Source organism: Ochotona princeps, chromosome 8 (assembly GCF_030435755.1).
Source record: "Ochotona princeps isolate mOchPri1 chromosome 8, mOchPri1.hap1, whole genome shotgun sequence".
In the NCBI taxonomy this organism is placed as follows: Eukaryota; Metazoa; Chordata; class Mammalia; order Lagomorpha; family Ochotonidae; genus Ochotona; species Ochotona princeps.
The window spans coordinates 20,320,539-20,342,575 of record NC_080839.1 but is presented as its reverse complement, the minus strand read 5'-3'; the positions used below and the strand labels follow the sequence as shown (position 1 = coordinate 20,342,575).

At 38.0% G+C, this 22,037-nt stretch overlaps 1 protein-coding gene across 2 annotated transcripts in view; it reads left to right on the top strand.

Moving 5' to 3' along the window:
- CTNNA2 (catenin alpha 2) overlaps positions 1 to 22,037 on the top strand; it is a 1,134,503-nt gene that overhangs the window by 979,096 nt on the left and 133,370 nt on the right. The gene's annotated exons all lie outside the window — the stretch shown is intronic.

The following is a 22,037-nucleotide window of genomic DNA, read 5'->3' as shown; positions in this document are numbered from 1 at the left end:
CCTACATGGGTAGGGAGGGTCCAGGACTTAGGCTATCTTGTGCTACTTCCTGAGGCTCATTAGGAGGGACTTGGATTGAGGGCGGACCAGTTAGTCCCTGTACCAGTGACCATATGGGATGCTGACAGTGTAGAGGTGGCTTGACTTGCTACACCGCAGCATCACCTCCAAGAATTAATTCTTGATGGTGCTCTTCAGCTGTGATGGTATTTGCAAGAGTACAGTTCCTGGCACTGGCAGGTCGTAGATGGAAAAGAAATATTTAGGGCAGGGGTCAGCTAACTTTCTGTAAAAGGCCTATTGTAAATATTTGAGGCTTTGTGGTTCAGACAATCTCTGTCACGACTGCTGAACTTGGCCATTGTAACACAGAAGCATGCATAGACAATACTTAATGTGCACAAATGGCTGCATTGCAACAAAACTCTATTTATAAAAGAAAACAATGGGTTGAATTTAATCCACTGGGTGTAGTTGCCTGGCCCTTACCCTATGGAATGGTTGCTTAAGCCACTGGCCACCATCAGCTAGGAAGCTTTTTTATTCCTTTTTGCTTTGTTTTGGCTTACCTTTTTGTTTTTGACTCTATAGTGATAATTTGCATGATTTTTAAAATATCTCCTACTAGTTGCCAACATGAAAGTGAGGCAATTTTTATGTCCATGTATATGGAAACTGACATCTGAAAAACCTACAAAATCTAGTAACAGGTATGTATCTTGCTTCTTGGCAGTAAGAGTGATGCTAACTCCTGAACAAACATTTGCTTGCTCATCCACCAAGGAGCTCACTATTTTCTGATGCCTACTCTAAAGGCAGGTCCACTTCTTCATTTAGGTTACCTGCCTTACCAATGCTCTACTCTTAAAAAAAGCTTGATTTTGTGGACACTTCACGGTGGGTACTAGCACTGTTTATTCTCTGCTCTGGAGAACTACCACATCTTGCCTCTCTGAGATTGAAGTCCAGAGTTGCTTTTGCAATCTGTTACATGGCTGTGCATTCTTGTCCATGTGGCGGTGAAGGGGCAGAGCTGAGTTGTTGAGGTCATGAGCTTTCTGTTTATCTCCTGCATCCTAAATCAGTCTCTCAGGCATCAAGTCTTCACTCCTCTTTCCTGTTTCACCTGAAACAGTGGGTTAGAAACACAGTATGTTCTTCTATTCATTCCCTTCAGTGTTTTACTTACTGTAATCATTTTCAGCTTCCTTTTTGCCCATCTTGAGTCATGTTCAATTTGCTATTTTTTTCTCTTTTGCTTTTAATATATAAGTATAGTTATATTAAATATACTTATATACTTGTAATGTATTAACAGTGTAATACATACTGTATCTAATATACTGTATATAATACTCATTGTATTAACAATGCTGAGGGCTACAATTGAGATGAGCTTATTAATTGTGTGATTCAATTTATTTAATTCAATTAATTTGATACCTACTGTATGTATATGAGACATAGAGGTGGGCATTGCAATGCAAGATCAAATCCAAATCATAGAGGAGAACAAGTGGGTATAAGACTTCCGAATGGAGAATCTTAGGTGCAGCTCTTTAAGTTGATAATTAAGCACATACATGAATTAAGGAGAACAGTAAGATGCAAATACATCTGTCAAAAATTTCTTTAAAATAAATGGTGAATTTCTTTTAGCTTAGAAAGCAAAGCATTTGGATAAATGTGCTGTTCTATGATTTAATGAATGGAGTCATTGGAGTTTTATTTAACATCAGTGAAAGTAGTATACCCAAGAATGGGGAGTGAGACTTTGTCTTTTCATGGCTAAGCAGGATCAAGAGGGTAGCTGGGTACTAAGCAGATGAAGACTGTCAAAAAGAATACCTTTCAAGCAGTATAAGGACAGAAACGAACTTCATTATGGATAAATAAATGCAAAACAACTGAAGGAGAAATCATACTAGCTATTGTGAGTTGATGCTTGAGCTGCCCGTAATGCAACATGCAGAGTCACTGAAGAATTTTCATTAATATTCAGTCATTGTATGGTGGCAAATGAAGTACCACCAAAGTTTTGAGAACTACCAAGAAATATATAAAAAGCCAAATGCTTGCTTTAAACGTTTAAAAATGTAAAGGATGCTCACGGGAGAGTAGATGTTTAGCCTTGTTTTTAGGACTTCTGCTTTCAGTATCGAAGAATCTGATTTGGAGGTCTGGCTCCAGGTCCTGATTCCAGCTTTTTGAAAATACAGGATCGTGGGAGGCAGTGGTGGCAGTTGAGGTAATGGATCCCTGCCATCCATGTAAGATACTCAAATGGAGCCTCTGACTTCCAGCTTTGGCCCAGACCTACTAGAATTGCTGCAGATATTTGGGATATGAATCAGCAGATGGGAGCTCTCTCTTTGTGTTTTGCGTTTTTCTGCTTTTAACTAAATATGCTTAGTTAAATCTTAAGTTCATCTGAATGTGTGGTCGATATATCTCAAGTTGCGTTTGTGATACTGACTTATAACTGGCATATAGAGTAGTGCAGACATGTAACAGAACAGTTGAATATGCATTTGTGGGAGAAGTGTGTGTTACATAGCAGGTGCACATTGAATAGCTATTGAATAAGTGATTCTGGGCAGAATGGAACAGAAATTACAGGAAAAGATAGGAGTATTGTTAATTTCATAAAAATTATTATCATTAAATAATAATGAATGGCTTTTGAGGTAGTTAGGCTAAAAAGGACTACTAAATTATGTAGTCCACTGATACATGTGAATCAGGAAACATTCTTTGTTCTAGTGCACTGCGCAGGAATGGAAGTAGTGCAGGCATAGGAATCTGCAAAATTGCTGCACAGGAGATACAGAGAAATACTAGATAACAAACATGAAACTTATTCTGTGGCAATGTGGCAAAAGTAGTTTCTTATGCAAAATAACATATCCATGATCAATTTATTCTATTTAGAGATCTATTTTATTTGCTAAAAAACGAAGTTACAGAAAGAAAGAGAAAGAGAGAGAAAGAAAGCAATTTTCCATCCATTGGTTAATTCCTCACATGACCCCAGTAGTGGGAGCTAGACCATGCTGAAGTCAGGAGCTGGGAACTCCTGTCCTATCTCCCACATAGGTGCAGGGGCTCAGCTGTCACTGCTCATCCAGGTGCATTAGCAGGAAGCTGAACTGGAAGTGGAGCATCTGAGACTTACATAAGATGTCAGGGCTTCTGCTGTGGCACAGTGCCAGCCCCCATGGGCAATTCTTGAAAACATTTCACTCATTTTTCCTTCCCTAAAACATTTTATAGCAGTGTTCGTATGCTCTTATGTGTCTTTTTTCAAGATCTTAAAACTGACATGGAAGATAAACATAAACTCTATTCCTATTTTCATCCACTGTCAAACCAGAGTCTATGAAATCCTCATGGGACTTTTTTTTTTTAATATTTGTTTTGGGAAAGTGAATGACATCATTTATCCTTCAGACCCAACTACAATCAGCACTCCCTTGCCAGGAAGGGGAAAAAGTAATGCCTTTACTCTTGCCTCAACCCTTCCAGGAATTTGCCCTTCTGACAATTTCCTGTGGGATTTCTCTGACCCTCTGTGTTCATTTGCATCCTTAACAATGGGAGATTTTATTTAGTGGTTGAGTTTTATTCACCCCAGAGCCTGAATCTAGGGCCTGCAGCACAACAGCCTGTTCAGCATCATGTGAATGGAAATAATGGATGAAAAGGTCAAACAGTCCATTTAAGTAATAACATTTTTTTCAGATTTGTAGATGCCATAGTATTGTGACATAATCTGTATGTTTCAGGAGAGCCAGAATAAAGCTGAAGTTTAAACTTTGGTTTCATTAAATATTTTTCAATGAGAAAAAATTGAAACATTTTGGTGCTTTAACCATTAAACTGAAAACAGCAATTGAAAGCAAAACAGAACACTATACAACACTTCCAGAGCATATTTTAGCTTCACAGACTTGGATAAAAGCAATTTCAGCATACAACAGCCAATGACTGTTCAATAGCTATCCATTATTTACAGCAGTGGTTTTGAGTTTTGTTTTAATCATGTTACGTCTTGAGTTTCATGATGGCTATTTTGCAAAACAAGTTAAGTTTTAGGAGCTTAGCTTTTGAGCCTACTTTTTTATATATATGTGGGAAGGCATTATTATGTTCAATCCAATCCCATTCTTTTTCCACCTCATAATTACACTCTCAGACTGTGTTAAGATGCATTTGTTCCTGAGTGCAATCAAGAAACGTATTAGAAATCAGCTGTAAATAGTTAAGTTCTTATAAATGGAAAGTCTATTACATTTGCTTTAGAAAAATGTCCATGCTGGAATTCAATTCCACTTGACAGACATGTATCGATTGTTTAGGACATGCTAAGTGCTGAACCAGATATTGTGGGGAATACAACCATGAATAAAATACCATCCTGTTCCATGGAATACTGAGTCCAGAACTTTAGCATCATGTAGTGATGAATAGTTCAGACTGCAGCTAGGTCTTTTGTTCGGATCTTGTTTTGTTTCACTGTGATTTTAGAATGGAAACAAGAGAAGCCAAGAGAACATATTTCTTATACTGTATCTTTCTGATTTTAAAGTAACTTCAATTATAGAGAGTAAGTAGTCAGCCTTGGCTGTTAAGATACCTGTGTCCCACAAAACAGTGCTTGTGCTTGAACTCATCTCTGACTACGAATCCCAGTTTCCTACCCATGCAGATATTAGAAGGTGGTAGTGATGGCTCAAGTAGTTGAGTTCCTGCTACCTATATGGCAGATTGAGTTTCTGGCTCCTGGCTGTGGCCCCAGACCAGCCTCAGCTGTTGCAGGCATTTGAGGAGAAAAGCAGCAATTTGGAATTCATATTTCTCTCTCTCTCTCACTCTCTCCCCCCTTTCTCCCTGAAATAAGTAAAATTTAAAAATTACAACAAAAAAATGTAGTAAAATGAGCAGAGGCTACCATTGTGGATCGGTTGTATATTTACAGAAAATTCTTGTAGGCACAAACATACATACTTTTTAAAGCTATTTACTCATTTATTGCTGTCTGAAAGGTTGAGTGACACAGAGAGGGGGAAAGGAAGAGGGGGAAGGGAGGAGAGATCTTTTGAGATCTTTCATTTGTGTACTCTGAAAATGTCCACAACAGGAAAGCCAGACTAGAATCAGGAGTCAGGAACACAATCTGTGTCTTTCATGTGGATGGCAAGGACTCAACGACTTGGAGCCATCACTGCTGCCTCCCAGAGAATAATGTAACAGTGAGCTTAAAGAAAGAGTGGAGTTGAGACTTGAAGGACTCTGGCATTAGATGTAGACAACCCAAACGAATCTCAACCAGTAGGCTGAACCCCCTGTGGTGTCTTATTTGTTTAAACCAGAGGAAATTATTTGAAGGACCTAGTTTCCATGGCTAAGGCAAGCATTTGGAGTCCTACCCCTTATGTGTGATTTTCTGGTTGCTGAGTAAAAATAGCAACAATCCTTTACTGATGAGTGAATTAGTTCTTGAACACTGGCCAAAAAGAAAAAAAAAAAAAGGAAAGAAAGAAAATCAGCCTCGGAAGATGGCTCTTCCTCCTATGGATACAGGATCTAATTATAAATTGGAGCATGTTCCTCAAAGCCCATTTTATTCCATAACCCATACATTTACTGTAACGAGTCTCTTTCTTTGTTTTGTTTGCTTTTCCATCTGGCCTGTTAATATATTACACACCTGGTTGGTGACCACTGTATTTAGGTTGGAAAGATTATTCCCTGAGCTTCTCCATTTGTGACACTCTTTCAGAAATCATTTTTGGAGAGTGATATTGATTTTAGAAGACAAAACACTAAGAAAAAGTTCCCGTGTTAGTAGGGGCTATGTTCCAAAATTGGGAAGGTAAGGCCTGACAAAGAGTTAAAATTGACTCTCTTTCCCTTGTGGACAAACAGGAAACTGAAAGAGACACCTCTGAGTTCAATTTATTGTTATTCAGCTTTGCTCTAATACAGTTTCTTCCCTGCTCAATATTAGTTTATAAAAGCATGTTACATGTCCACTGACCCCAGATAACTAAATAAATCCAGTTTGTAGTCATCTGTACAAATGCCTGCCAAAGATGGATTCAAGGAATTCAGAATAAACCAACCATTAAATCCACATATCTTAGTGGAATAAACATAGAGACAAGGTGCAGGCCTGCTCATCACTAACACACACACACACACACACATACACACACACACTCTCTCTCTCTCTCATATATATATATATACACACACACACACACACACACACACCTGGCAGGGTACATTATGCATATTCTTTGTAGGATGCATGTTTTGTTTTTCTTTGGAGAACATTTATGCAGTCCACCTTAAGATTTTGAATCTGTTATCAGAGAATTGTATGTGCCTTGTGACTAGTAGTAGCTGATATTTCTGTGCAGCTCAGATTTCCTATTGGAAGGAGATGGCAACATTCAGGAAGTTGAAAGTCCCTGAGATGGACATTCCTTTAGTTCTTTTTCAATCATTTGCTTTATAAATCTTTTAAACCATGCTCCCAAAAGGATCAGGATAATTGCTTTCTCAAGGAAAGGAGATATAATCCAAAAGAGTTTTATAAGTTAAATTTGATGAGAATCTTTGGAAAAAAAGTTAAAATGTCAGTTCATTTTAATGATTACCAATCAAGAGATAAACCACCGTTAAATTCAAAGAAGATCTGGTGTATGGTTTGGAAAAAGAAACATACAAACCATCTTATAGATGCACAGCTGATAATGTATTCTAGGTTCTTTCTTTCAGTCAATCATCCTGAACATATTAGCCTGACGTTGCTGTAAATCAAAATAATGGCACGTTGATTGTTAAGGGAGTATGTTATATAAGGATGTTCTGATATTTAAATGAATACTTGACTTCTTGTTTCTGAACAGCGAATGTTGGAAGCTTGGTTCTGAATGTATGTTGAATATTTTAGAAGGTCTGGGCTCTATGTAGGAGGAAATAGAAGTGTCAGTGTGGCAGGTGCCACAGGTGTAAACCTACCCTTCATTAGCATCAATTCCAAATGTGTATCTGTTTAAACAAATTTTATTTTAATGTTCTCATGTGCTGGCTATGGAAAAAATAGTGTGGAGAGTCAACATGAGGTCTCCGGGTGGGCAGGAAAGTGTCCTGTGTTGTACATCTCTATATTTAAAGGGTTATCTTTTGGGGGAGACAAATTAGTACTAACTGGGTATAGGTAATACAGGAAACTCAAAGTGAGGCCATTGAGGCCCTGACATCTTAAAAGTGACTTATAGCTCAGAGTGACAGGAAACAAGTTCATGAAGCTGGAGATGGAATGCAGATGAAGCCCAAGTTAAGATTTCTAAGAAAAAATTAAACATATATGTATGTGAATGACTATATAGTGGATTAAATGCTGCTTAGGTAAGTCAGCTGCTCTCACTCTCTTGCTCTTTAGCCATCGCTGGAGATGCAAGTTAGAATGTCAGTAATGCATCAGTGTTCTAGTTTCATCAAATAAAGGTGTGGAAGAATAATATGTGAATTATTTAGGAGTAATTAAATTTCTAAGATTTTAGATTCACTATTACCCCGCCCCCCCGTTCAGCAGGCAGAGAGTAACTATTTTAGGATTTCTGGGTCATACTGTCTCAGGGTTCTGTTCTATGTAGCACCTCTGTCATTTTAGAGCAAGAACAACCACAGACAGTATGTATACTGAGTATGGTGGTGTGCCAATAATGTTGTGTTTGAGGATACTGAAATTTGAACTTTACGTAATTGTTGTGTGTCACAAAATAGTATTTTTTTTCAATCTTTTAAAAACTGTTTGAAATTATAGCTCTCCTCTTGTGGGATCATAGAAAGATGAGCAGTAGGCCATATTTGACCTTAGGGTTATGGTTTGCCAACCCCTGTTTCAGAAAATTCAAAACCATCAGCGATTCAAGCTGTTTCTCCACATTGGTGTCAAATTTTACCTGTAGTTCTTTTTGAAATAATTTCTAAGAAAAAGCTGTGTAATTTTTCTTTTTTAAAATACAGCATGTTATCTCTCCCAAAGTTATTGGCCACTGAAAAAAATTTTTTTCTGGCAGTTAACCTGATTTATCAGAAGAATAAGTGCAACTTCCTTGTACTCTAATCTCTTTCAAAAGGCCAAAACTGAAGCCATGTTGGTTGCTTTATGTTATGCAAATGCCATCTTTCCTAATTAACTTCCATGAAAGATAGACACAACTCTTGTTCAGGGAATCTATAGACTTAACCTCTCATTACCAACCTCAGTAATTGCTTGTTAAATATATCATGAAAAATGCATTATATATCATCAAACATCTATGCTTGTATCCATGTAAACAGATTGCTTTAAGTTACTAAGCAACATCCTTCTATTAACCACAACTTTTGAGTCCTTGTGTAACATATCTGCAATTTACCCTAGCTTCAGCGTACCCCAGAAAGCCAGCCATATGTCAGGTTGAGAAGCACAAATTGCACAGTAGTGAATTAGATGGTTTAAGAGCAGGTTATAGGACCTGGTGAGGTATCCTAGTGGCTGAAGTCCTTGCCTTGTACTCACTGGGATCCTGTATGAGTGCCTGTTCTAGTCCCGACAGCCCAACTTCGCATCCAGCTCCCTGTTTGTGACCTGGGAAAGCAGTCAAGGACGGTCCGGAGCCTTGGGACTCTGCACCTGTGTGGTGCAACAGCATCATCTTTGAGGACAAACAGACATTGACTTGAATTTTTACTGTTTCATGTATAGTTCTGCCAGTAATTAAGTTTTTTTTTTCTTCTGAAAAATTAGGGCAGCTCACTTGTGGTACTTTTGTTATAAGGGAGACTCTGGCTAATATAATTCAAAAGGGATATGTCAAACAAACAGCTGGAATGTATATAGAAATACATGAAATGTTAAGAAAGACAAAGCAAAGAAAGAATGGGCTATTGGTTTTCTAAGGTTTTTTTTTTAAGCGGTTTTGAGATGCTCTGATTAAGAAGCCAGCCACTTCAATTTGCCTTGGAGAGTGCTCGCTGTAGTGGCATAATTATTCAGGACTCCCTTTTCACTCTCAATAGTGGATCTGTGTTCATGATAAATTACATTGTCACCTTAAAGGACTCCAACAGTTAATATTATTTCTGTCAGTTGGTCTTGTTCCTCTTCCTGAATGTTTCAGCATCTGGCTGTGTTCACTGTACTCAAAGCTGGACCATGTTTCTCCAGTATCAATTCTAGACTCTTCCAGAGCCACCTCGACACTTCTGGTAACAGCTGCCTTGGGGAACGAGGATGAGCGATGGGCAAACCACTACCCAGTTGTGACACTGGGCCGCAGGCCATAAGCTGTCGCTTCTCTGTGATGAGGATGCATTTGAAGAGTTCCATTGCATTTTGAAATTTGCTACTGTACCTGATACTACTTCATCTCTCATCCTTCACAGTTAGCCTGTGTCTGAGCTCTGGCTGTCAGTAGAGATGGCTTTGTGAAAAATGATTATCTCTAAGATCTTTTCTGACCCCAAATTTTCTTAGAGGAAAAATAGAACTTAGCCGGACATACAACTTCTGTCTCTATCTTAATTTCCAGAGGCTACCTATCTTACAGATATCTATTTTTTTTAAGATTTATTCAGTTTATTACAAAGTCAGATATACAGAGAGGAGGAGAGATAGAGAGGAAGATCTTCCATCTGATGTTTCACTCCCCAAGAGAGGCGCAATGACCGGTGTACGTCGATCCGATGCCGGGAACCAGGAACCTCTTCCCGGTCTCCCACACTGGTGCAGGGTCCCAAGGCTTTGGGCCGTCCTCGACTGCTTTCCCAGGCCACAAGCAGGGAGCTGGATGGGAAGTGGAGCTGCCGGGATTAGAACAAGCGCCCATATGGGATCCCGGGGCATTCAAGGCGAGGACTTTAGCCGCTAGGCCACGCCGCCGGGCCCTCTTACAGATATCTATTACCCAGCTACTTGCGGTGCTTATTGTGCCAAACTTGTACCCTTCAGCATCTGGTTATATGCTGTTGCTTCTGTCCAGAATGCTTTGCTCAGCCTGTATTGTGATGATTTTTCCATTTGAAGTCCTAGCAGAAGTCCTCTTCCTTCTCTAAGTAGCCTTTCATTCTCTCCTTGGTTGTTATTTCTTGACTCTGCTCCCATAATTCCCTATGCTGACTTTGGTCCTATAGTTTAGGATACTAGATTTCTGTTGATAGTTTTCTTGCATTTCTCCCTACTTTTAAGTAGAGATTTTGGGCCCAGCGCAGTAGCCTGGCAGCTGAGGTCCTTCCTTGAATGCCCTGGGATCCCATATGGGCGCCGGTTCTAATCCCGGCAGCTCCACTTCCCATCCAGCTCCCTGCTTGTGGGCTGGAAAAGCAGTTGAGGACGGCCCAAGGCCCTCTGATCCTGTAGCCATTTGGGAGACCCAGAAGAGACTCCAGGTTCCCAGCTTCGGATTGACTCAGCAGTGGCCATTGCGGCCGCTTGGGGAGTGAATCAACAGAAGGAAAATCTCTGTCTCTCCTCCTTTCTGAAGATATGACTTTGCAATAAAAATGAATAAATCTTTAAAAAAATACATTTAAACAGAAACTTCATGTTTCACCTCTGTACACACTGGATGATCCCTGGCCGCTGAGAGCTGGATGAGCATCAGCAGATAAGTCATCTACAAGAAAAAGGATGTTATTAGAGGGAGAAGAAACATAACTATGCAGACAGTGACGGTAGGAGTTTTAGTGAAATACAGACAATTACGGAGAAAATCTAATTTTATCTTGGGCCAAATCAGCATGAATCTTTGTGTCTCTGCAACAGGGCACATTACAGAATGGTAAAAAGGAAGAAGAATTCTCTGTACCTTGTTGTGATCTTGGGACGATTTCGAGTTCAGAAGTTCGCCTAGTGGAAACCACCTCTGATTTTTCTAGGAACTCTCTTAGTGTAGGTGGCTATGCCTGCAGTTAGCTACAAAACTTGGAGAACAGAAATTGATAATCATGCAATAACTGTAGAATACATGTGTAGTCCTAGGACAATGAATAAAACTTTTTAAATGTAAAACTTGAAAGAAAGTTATTTCCCAGCTCTGGGACCTAGGGACTAGACTAATTAGTAAAATCTAATTTTGTGTGTGAATTAAAATTTCTATTGAATTTTATGTGATCATTTCTTTTGTGAAAATCAATTGGGTCAAGAAATTAAACACAGTGTGCGAATGTGAGTTCTTGGCTTCTAAAATAGGACTTAGCACATTGTAATCACAGAATAGTTTCTGAATAGCACCAATGATAGTCTTGACATATTGAAATTTTTTTTAAAGGTTTATTTATTTTTATTACAAAGTCAGATATACAGAGAGCAGAGACAGAGAGGAAGATCTTCCGTCCGATGATTCACTCTCCAAGTGACCACAATGGCCGGTGCTGTGCCAGTCAGAAGCCGGGAACCTGGAACCTCTTCCAGGTCTCCCATGCGGGTGCAGGGTCCCAAGGCTTTTGGCCATCCTCGACTGCTTTCCCAGGGCACAAGCAGGGAGCTGGATGGGAAGTGGAGCTGCCGGGATTAGAACCGGCACCCATATGGGATCCCGGGGCGTTCAAGGCAAGGACTTCAGCCACTAGGCCACGTTGCCGGGCCCGACATATTGGAAATTTAAAGTCAATGCATAACATGTTCACCCAAAGAGTCATGTGACCTGAGTCAGAACTCTATTAAATGCCAAGGACTGAAACATGTACACAAGTATTTATCTAGTGGAGAAGGAAAGTACCGAAAACAGAAAGATTGATATTAATATTGATATTAAGCCACCATAAAGATGGACATGGGAATGTGGGAAGTTGTTAGGAGTATAAGCCCTGGGAGGGCCCATTTGGAAGACCAAATCCAAAAGCCACTCACTGAAGGATTAGCAATTCCTGTTCCTGATAATGGGCAATATTTTAAAAGAAGTTTTTGATTAAGATCAAAGTATTAATTAGACAAAGTATATTCATGATATCAAATATAAATTATAAATATTTTTGTATAAATATAAATTTTAAAAGTAGTAAACAATATTAACCTTTTAATAAAGATGAAACAATTATTAGATACATAGGTGAGGACACTATATTTAGATTTGGTTGACGTTTTTGCTAATTAAGAACAAATAGAGACTCTTGTGTGGAGAGAAGACCTGGCAGTTAGAAGAGGAATTGTGAGGATGATTTTTTCCCAAATATTTATTGGGTCAGTATGTAGGAATAGATTAGAATTATTCTAGCTGCCTTAGTTAGGACTGCTTACAAAACAGCTACAGAAAGCTGCATTTAATTTCCTATTGTGTGTGCATTATAGCTTTGGATTGTGAAAAGATAATTTCTCGTAAAAGAATTCATGACTCATAGAATAAAAGCGAACATATGTTAATAATTTTACTAACTCATTAATGAGAATACTGATGAGGTGCTACAACCAGTTCAAAACCAAATCCAACAAAGAACAAACAAAGTTAGATTTGTAAAATGGTTACTCTAGAGTTGGTTACAGCATGATTTCTCATTAAATCACCAACTTTTTTTTAGAGTCTTCCTTTTGGTAAACAAAACAACAAAACAAAACAAAACAAAACCTACTATGTAAAGAGGATTATTCTAGTTCAGCAAACATGAACTGTGGCAACTCCTGAAGATGATATAGGAGAGTTGGCCTGGGAGGCATTAAAGATAACTAATAACTAAATTTTTAAGATTTGAACTTACCACTTGGATGGTCAGATCCCAAAACTTAGTGACTGCAGCTTGGTTGTTTTACAACTGAAGTTCTGCAGGTTCTATATAATGCAACCAGCACAATCCCTAGCTGGTCCAGATGGTCTGTGCCACCTGCGATGTCTTTGTATCCATCTTGCCTTTGGATTCAAGTCTTTTTTTTCTTTTTCTTTTTGTTGTAGTCATTTACTAGGTAAAATCTCCTGTCAAAAGAGCTTTGACTTGGAAAAAAAACAAGCATAGAAAACAAGAATTGGTGGCTTTTTGTAGGTTGAATTATTCCTCTTTCCTGGCCCCACTTTCCCCACAAGAAACATTGAAATCTTAATTCTTAATATTTCAGGCTATATTTTTATTTGGAAATGAAGTTATTGCTGATGCAAATAGTAGTGTGAGGTGAGTTCATGGTTGTTGTGGGCTAAGGAGTTGGTTAGCACTGGTTAAGCTGTGCACTACAGGGAATGGGCTTGGGGCTGAAAGCACCTGGTCTAATGGAACTCAGCTGTATCCAATATTCTGCTAATTAGAATGTGCGTGAAAGTGTAAACAAGAACTAGGTGAGAGGTCAAGAGAGGAGGCAATAAAAGAGGCCTCGGAGAGAGGCTAGAGAGAGACATTTCCACCATCTCTGGTCTTCGTGTCAGTGCCTCATCCCCAGATCCTTCGCCGTGTCCACATTACTGGCCTAGCCTGCCGGAACACATGGTGGGGTGGGACTGGACTGCTCTTTTAGTATCGCCTGGTATCCTGAAAAAAAGACTGGTCATGTGATGACAGAGACACATACAAACAAGGCCATGTCACATGGAAAAATTAGTGTGATGCAGCTGCAATTCAAGAATTGCCAGCAAACTACCAGATTATGGAAGAGAAAAGAAGTTCAGGAGAAGTTCAGGAGAAGCCACTTCCTGTTGACACCTTGATTTTGAACTTCTTCAGTTGAAAAACTAAGACACAAGAACTTTTTATATTTTAAGATTCTCAGTGTATGAAACTTACGACAGCCATGGGGAGTTCACAAAGGAAGACAGGCAGAAGTCTCTGCCATTGACTGGCACTAGGCATGCTTGGGATTCCAAAGAGCCTAGTGCATTAGGTAAATATTTATTCATATATTGCCTGATAAACATAAGGCACTCATATATATTAGTTGCTTGCATCATCTTTTTCTTTTTAAATATTAGCACCTTAAGAACCACATAAAGCAATTGAAATCACATCTGAATTTAAGTCCCAGCTGTGTCAGACACTAGCAAGCTGCATGATTTAGGACCAGTTTCTTTCTGAGGAAAATGACCTTTCTGGTCAGGGTAAGATGAGAAACAATGGCTGAGGATCACTGGTTCATGGTAAGCAGCCTGTATTTACTAGTATAATTTGATTCTTGTATGCTTATTCTTCTTATGTTAGCTTTTTATGACTGAACAATTGCTGTTGGAGAGTTTATAACTGCTTGTCCAAAAAATGAATTTATAAAGATTGTATGTTTAAAGAGAAATCTATTTTTAAAGTTCTCTTTTTATCATGGACATTTCAAAACCTGAAAAATTAGTGCTTTTCACTGTTATTTTTGAACTGCGACTGCTACCAATTTTAAAAGGCTATTAGTCCCCCATGTTTATGAGTCACTAATTCATCATCAACACAATGTATTTTAAAGAACGATGTGACTCAGGAGAAGCATGAACCAGGCAGCTTACAGCATCTGAGGGTGGGGAGGTGGCGTGGAAGATACAGGAGACACATTTGGGTTTATTTTTCCTCTGAAGAGTGCTGAAGATAGATACTGGAGCATGTGTTGAGCTTGATTCATTAATTTTCAATGGATTTTTAGCTTTCTATTTCCAGTTGTCCTTGTATTACTATCACACGATCTGACAGCAAGCAGCCGAACAACTGTGCACTGCCTTAATTGTTTTTGATTTAGTTGTTTCTCTGCACTTTCCAACATCATCTAACCAGGGTGTTCTGTGTATGTGTCAATAAGAAACAGTGGAATTGGTCACTGGGAACTTTGTCAGCTGAAAACTTCAACTACTAGAATAGTACAGAAGAATCCAGGGCAAAAAAGCTTCCAAACCAGCAAAAGAGCTATAAAAAGGATAAACAAAGCTCCAAAAGCACGCATGTATATATTACTGTAATTTTGAAAGATTGTTCAATGCATAGAGACAATCTTATTTAGTGCAGTCTTGACTTATCCATTTAACTGTATAAAGGTGATCGATAGCTATCTAGAAAATGATGTATTTACTCCATGTAAACAGCAAGTGTATTGTGTAATACAGTTTATGCACTATTTTGACAATGTATTTTCATTTTAAATATAAATATCAAAAGTCAGTTTTAATCATGAAAAAAATTGAAGTAAAATGCATATAACACATGCCCCTAGGGAGTAGTCAGAGGAAGGTCATTTTCTTCCTTCCTTCCATCATCTTTTTGCTTTCTAAGATAGATGTGGGTAAAGCTTTGACCCATCACCTCAGGTAGCATCTTCCAGAGCTATGGGCTAAGTGGCAAACTCTGGGGGTATTTTTTTCTTAACCACTTAGGAGTGATATTAGATGGTAAAAAGAAAAGCAGCACGGAAAAGGTCATCACAACACCACTGTGTACACAGTTGAGCGGTGCAGAGACAATCCTTCAGGGACTGTGCTTACACTTGTGCCCCTGTTGCATGGTATTTTGTGCATATGTGTACATGTGCAGCACTGCAGATTGGGAATCGTGTCTTCATTCAACAGACACTTCCTAGACAGATAGACTGTGTGAGACCCCGCACCAGGGAGTTGAGGATAGTATAGACTATTTTCTTTGATAATTATTTTTTAGCATACCAAAGTGGCTGGTACAAGGGGGCAGATATAAACCTATGGCTGGGTTAGACAGACAAAAAGCTAGTTATTATCCAGCTCTAGAACTGGCAAAGTGAGTCTTTCGGAGGCTGGGATCAAATAGGTTTACGGGGATCTGTACTCCTAGCTCTATCAAGCTCTGCACCCAAAACTGTAAATGAACTAAAGGGAAGCTATCACATGGAAGCCCCTCAAACAGCTGGTGGTAAGCAGGCTTCTAAGATGCTCACCAGTAGCTCTGTCCCATGTTTGAAGATTTCCCATGATGTGTGGGCAGGACAAATGAGTTAGGATGGGTTAGTTACTCCCTTGGTTACATTCTGTTAAGCTCTATCTTAGCAGAGAGATAAATACTTACAGAGGCAATTCACACATTCAAGATAGGCTTTTCATCACAACATTTATTTAGAGTAAGTATATGAAGATATTCTTTATATGCTTGGGGGGAAGAAAAGAACATCATTTAGTAAAATTTCATACTGATTTTCGATCCAAGCAGATATTGCCCAAACTGATAGAAGTTAACGAGGACATTGGCATCCTAGGCAGTATTTCAGCATTCCATGCCTCATCTCTCTCTTTTTTAAAATATATTTTTATTTTGAATTTTGAATTATGTGGTATAATTTTGTATAGGCTGGGATTTCCCCCCCGCCAAACTCCCATCCCCGTCAGATTTTTCCCATTTTGTTACAATAGTGTAGTCCTTCATAAGGAATCATAATTCAATCAGTCTCTTATTTAAGTGTGCCCTGACATTGTTGGTACAGACAATGTCAGACTCATCTCTCTTAAAGGGAACAAATGTTTTCACTGATTTCATGCTATTGTTAAGTTAATGTTTTCAACATTAGTTCTGATATCTGCAATGGTTTCGGGTGCTAGATTTTAGATATGTAATACTTCTCTTGCATAATATATATAAATGTTTATATATATATATATATATATATATATATATATATATGTATAACTTCATTAACTCCTGACTTATGGACCTATATTTGCTGCTCAGTGAGGTATATAAATTTAGAAATTAATGCCCTCCCAATCTTAGAGGCTAGTCATTTTGCATTCACCTACAAGCCAAATGTACTTCAAATAAAAGTTTCCATCAAGCAGTGAGTAATATGATTTCTCATTTTGCCTTTTCATTTGTTAAGACAGGCCTATAAAGGGTAATTTTTCCAAGGGTTCCTGGTAGGGTTCTGCCCATATTTCCTCACTTTTCCTTTTAGTAATGGTTAATATTCCATATTTATATAATGACTTTTCTAGCACTTTAAAGTTATTACAAGCCTGAAAAAGAGGTAAACCAGAAATAAGTGTAAGCCAAGCTACATGTCTTACAATTCTAAGGGAGAGGAGTTTTCATATTATGTTATGTGAATGAGAATCCTTGCTACCATGCCACACAGTATCTATGCTATATTAAATATATATTTACACACTTGTATACACTCAAGATTCTGTAATTTTTATTATTCAGTTAAGCAAATTGCATGATTCAGATCTATCTATCTTCATATTGTCCTGGAAATGACTTTATCCCATCATTTCTTCTCAGACACTCTTGATCAGGAAGAGTGCATAGAGCTAAAAGCCCCAGGCTATCTTGGTGTGAATGCCACAAAAAGACCCAGAAGGAAATGTTTGCTTCAATTTCGTGTTGAGCATTCCCTCTTCATGCTGCAATTTATATCCCTCTGATATAGTCTTTCATTCATTCATCTAACTGTTCATGGATCTGTTACATACATGTTCATTTACACATTCATTATCAGTCTACGCAGCTACCCCCAACCCTTATAACCATATATTAATCAACTGAGTGTTTAACATTTGCAATTCATTCATCAGTGATCCAGTTCCCAAGGTGCATTCTTGATATAATGCCTTATTGGTGCACTGAGATAGAGAACTTGTAACAAACATCTGTCATTTGTTACTGAAGAATAATTGAGTACTTGTTAAACCTTTGCTAACAATTTTGTTTTCTCTTTCTCTCCTTGTCTCTCTTGCCAACTCTATTACCTTTTCTACTTTGCCTTTATTGGTACCTTTCCTTTATCCCCTCTCCTTTTCCACTTCCTTCCTTTCCTCACAGAACATACCAGTAGTCTTAGAGTCCACACTGAAGGACACAGGTGTGCACACTGTAGCCTCTAGCTGTGCAACATGGCAGACCTACATGTTTCAGGAACATTTATTTTGCAATAAAAATTTTGGTTTCATTTTCCTTCATAAGCTACTTTCCATTAAAGCTGCATGTTTGTTTTAGAAGTCTTCTTTTCTAAAAATGTTAACATTTCTTGTTTTTTTTATTTGTATATTTACAGGTGACAGAAGTAAATGTCTATACACCTAGAATCACTGTGGTGCTGCCTTTGCTAGGTGAATTCAAATGTAGTGAACTTCTTAAACCAAAGATTCTTGCTGAATATCACATCCCTGTATTTCAGTTTAGTTTTCTTCTTAATAGAAAACTAAATAGGTCCAAAGATTGCAGTTTCTGCTCTATTTGGAGGAAGGCTGATCCAAGGATCAATTATCTCCTGATTATTATATTCCTCATACAGTTGATTGCTTAGGCTAGTATCAGTCTTATTATTCAAAGCAATCAGACCGCTTTCACCATTTTAGAGAACAACTTGGTTTGGCACAATCAAAAATGTGTCATTACAACCCTTCCCTTTTGAAAAATAAAGCCATATTCTTTTGACCAGATAACTAAAATAAGAAAAGCTGACATTGTGTTATTAAGCAATCCTCTAGACATTTGCTATAGAATTAAATGTGACACATTGAAAGACATGGTTAGAGAACCTCTTTAGTTCTCTTCCAGCTCAAGAACGTAAATAATATGAACTGAGGTTAGAAAATCTCTGAAGAGTTGATGGAAGTGAAATTCATTAAGTAAGGTAAAATAAGTGCAAAACTGCAGTACCATTTATTTAAGGTACTTTCATGAAGTTGTATTTTGGTTTCCATGAAGTAGTTCTGAGTCAAAGATTGGAGTAGAAGGGATTTATTATGAAAGTGTTTTCTGGGTAAACTTCAAAGGAAGTCAGGGAGCAAAATAAGGTAGTGGGAAAAGCCCAGCAAAGATAAAACATTTTCTCAAAGTAGTTGTATCCAAAAAGAAGTCCTTGAGAATCAGACCATTCTCAGAGGTTGCAGGTACCAAAATGTAGAAGGCAGATGAGGAGCATTCCAAATTATCAGAGAAATTTGCAGCCATTTGGATGGGGTACTACAAGTATCCCCTACTTTCTGATGCTGAAATCAAGGTGGGAGAGCTTTGTTGTTCTCCGTGAAATCCTCCATAGCTGTCAGACTCATTCTGTTCTGGACTCTGGAAGAGCGGTATTAAAAGCAATCAGTCTGTGAAGTCCGAGACCTAAGACTGAATACTAACCATGATATTTACTAGCAGATAGGACATTCGTGCCCCAGAGTACATGGCACTAAGTTTAAATCTGAGTATGTTGAGACTAGATATTCTTCTCCCATAATCTGCTTCCTTTAAAGTTTGATGTTTGGAATTTCTGCAGTGTGAACCTTAGTTTTTGACGTCTGTCTTCTAAGAATGTTTTAATTTTCACACTGGTTTTCATTGCAAAATGGTGACATTTTAAGGGCTTCATAAAATCAGAAAAATGGTTTGAAAATGTTTGCCTAAACAGAAAGTCTTTCATCTTCTTGGAGTCCTCTTTGCAGATGTACCTGCCCATTCAACCTGCACATGATGCTGGCCATCTTTTCATATACACTTTGGAAGAAAACTCCCCAGGTTGTCTATGTTTTAAGATAAAGTACAAAAAGATACTGTCGACACGTTAATCTTTTTTTTTCTGAATTAAGCTCGTGATTTACCATTATTGTTCCTGTTCTTTTTCCAGCACAGCTGCTTTTAGTTTTCCTACTGAATTGCCTCAGTCCAGGGTATCTGGCAGTTAGCTTGCCATTTGGGTTAGGATTCAGGCTGTTGCTAGACCTGTTGCCAATATCCTCCATATGTTGCTCGTGGTTTTGGCAGAAGGAAGATGGCCCTTCTGAGGCCCAAGCAACCATATGAACGGAGATAGCCCTTCTTGGTCGTGCATAGGGTGAGATCCTTCTTTCTGAGTCAGTCATTAGCTCCGGCTTCTAGTAGATCGAGATTCTGCCAAATTGAAGTTGTTAGAACTAAATCTTTAATCATAAGATATATAGCTAGAATGCACTATGTGCTTATCTTGTCCAGTCTATTCATTTCAGAGAGGGATGAACCTAATTCCACATAGCATTGGTGTTTTCCTCGCAGTTATGAAGTTTCTGTGCTATACACCAATGGTTATCAAATGTTACATATTAGCACCATAACTGTTGTTTTGAATCCAAGTTTGCTGTTAGAAGTGTGACTGGGAGCAACTCTCTTTGGAGTGGAGAAAATGGAACTCTTTTTGCATCCTTTGGGCCACTCTAATTTTATGGATACTGCATTCAGTCCCTTCAGCCTCTTTGTAATACTGTGCAAAATTCTATATCCCATCCTATTTCCAGATTAGGATTATCTTAAAAAAAAAAAAACAGAAGGCCCATCTTCAAAGGTCAGTGCTAGGATTCAGTTCAAGCCCTGGAGGACTGGACAAAGGCCAAGCACGGTTGGTCCTCCGTATTTCTGGGCTCTCAACCCCTAGACTAATTGAACTGCAGATAAAATGAAAAGGAGCTACATCTGTACTGATCACAGATGAACTTTTTTAGTTTAACTTCATGTTGTGAATTTTCTATTTTTCCTTCCTGTTGTTGATTTTGTTTTATTACTTTTCATTTGAGGGGATATATACTAACTGTATAATGGAGTCTAGCATATCCAGATTGAAGATATAATGCAATACACATGTCTACTTCCAAACCAAACACCGACTCCCAATGAAACTCTTAAATGTATCTTGACAGTAGGATCCTGGACTCTCTACCATTCTCCATATCCACAAGATCAGGATACATTTAAATGGCAGAATGATAGGCTTATAAATGTTGTGAAGGATTATACTATTGTAATTACATAGGGGAAATTAGTTGAGAGGTGGGGATTTAGGGAGAGGGAGAAAAATCCCAGAGCCTGTGGAACAGTATCATACTACAACCAAAACAAAAATAGATAGATAAATAAATAAATAGATAAATAAATGAGTTTCATCTGTCCTGATTATATATGAACTGTTTTCTGTCATTATTTATAAACCTGCAAAAAAGTATATAGCATTCATCTCATGTCAGGATTTTTTTGTTTATTTTTTCTATTTCTACAAAGTAAATGCATTTCATATATACAAATTTAACAGCATATTCATACCTCCCACTCTCCTTTAGCCTTCTTTTCTTATTCTTTTAGTTTTTATATGGCATGATTTTATTTTGTAATCATGAGCTTAACCCTCCACTAAATAAAGAATTTAATAAGTAGTAAGTAGAAAAACCACTATTCCTCAAGAGCAGGAAATAATAATCAGGAGTTACAAGTTATCCAGAGATGATTTAAAGTACATGGAAGGATGGATGTAAATGGCATGAAAGTAAATGCAGATGATGGACTTAGGACTGTTTTTGAAGAACTATACTATTATAACAACATAGGAGAAATCAAGGGCAGGGAAAGGAGAGGAGAATCCTTAAGCCTATGGAACTGTATCATAAAATAAAAAATAAGTAAATGAAATATATATGGGAGGATTGATGTAAATGATATGCAAATACAGAGACATTTTAAAGGGAATCTGTGTCCAATTCCTTGCATGCACTGTGGAATGATCATACTGAATGAGTTGAGTCTTGATTTTTGCACACCAGGCAGTCACATTGAACTAAAAAGAGAATGTTGAAGCAAGAGAAAGAAACGGTTAGAATTAGATGAAAGACAAAATATAAATGGTATTCATTCTCCATTGCTCTTTTTTGCTAAATTACATTTATTCAAATGACTACAATGACTTCACTTTCTTCAAATTCACCAACTTAACACAAATACAAATTTATCATCTGAAGTTTTTTGTGAGTGAAAATTTTAAGCATGATTTAGATAGGTTCAGTGCTAATGATCTTTTCAGGGTTAATTCATGGTGTTCGCCTTGTATGCAAACCTTGCTATTCCTTGCCACATCTCTCTCACCAGAGTGATACTGTTCTTGCATTTATTACAAAAGCATGCTTTTAACATTCTGCCGCCTTGTAAATGACTCAGTTGATGAGGTCATGCTCAGTAGGATGATCTCTATTGATCAACCAGTATAAAACATTAGTAACCTAAGCATGGGCACAGGAATCCCATAATATTCACAAGACTTCTTTTGCTGTTGTTTAGGGGGAGGGATTATACAGGTGTAGTTTTCAAGGATGAGAATCTTGGGGAATCTCAGACTTCGGCACAAGACA